This window comes from Orycteropus afer, unplaced genomic scaffold (genome assembly GCF_000298275.1).
Source record: "Orycteropus afer afer isolate SDZICR_OR568_19922 unplaced genomic scaffold, OryAfe1.0 scaffold00046, whole genome shotgun sequence".
In the NCBI taxonomy this organism is placed as follows: domain Eukaryota; kingdom Metazoa; phylum Chordata; class Mammalia; order Tubulidentata; family Orycteropodidae; genus Orycteropus; species Orycteropus afer.
In genome coordinates, this window is record NW_006921633.1 from 9959110 (window position 1) to 9959736 (window position 627).

Genomic DNA, 627 nt, shown 5'->3' on the forward strand with positions numbered 1-627 from the left:
AAAATACAAATTTTAAAAGATTACATTTTTAACAGAAACAAACACTGTAAGGTACCTTAATAATAAATCCAGCAAAAGATATGCAAGACCCTATGTCCATGAATGGATGGATTGATAAATAAAATGTGCTACACACATACAATGGAATACTACAGCCAAAAAGAAAAACGAGTTCCAACAATCAACCGTGGGAGATCAGATGGGCAGTATTTGCACAGGGAGATAGCTCAGAGGCCAGGAAGCATAGGAAAGAAGAATACAGGGAAAAGATAATCACAGGGAGGAAGTGGAAAAAGAGTTGTTACATTATGGGGATTACAATCAACATCATGAAATAAAATATGTATAAACTGTTGTATGGAAAATGAATTTGCCCTGTAAACTTACATCAAAATCACAATTTTAAAAAGTAATGAAAAAGAAAAGAAACTATAGAGAAGTTCAACAAAAGCAAATCAAATAAAGGTGAACATAATTATAGGTATAGAACATATAAATATTATGAGAATAATCAAGTTTATATGTAAAAAAATTAGAAAATTAAATGTAATGCATATTTTTTGAAAAGTATAAATAATGAAATCTGATTCAATAAACAAAACCTCAACAGACCCATTTTTTGAAAAA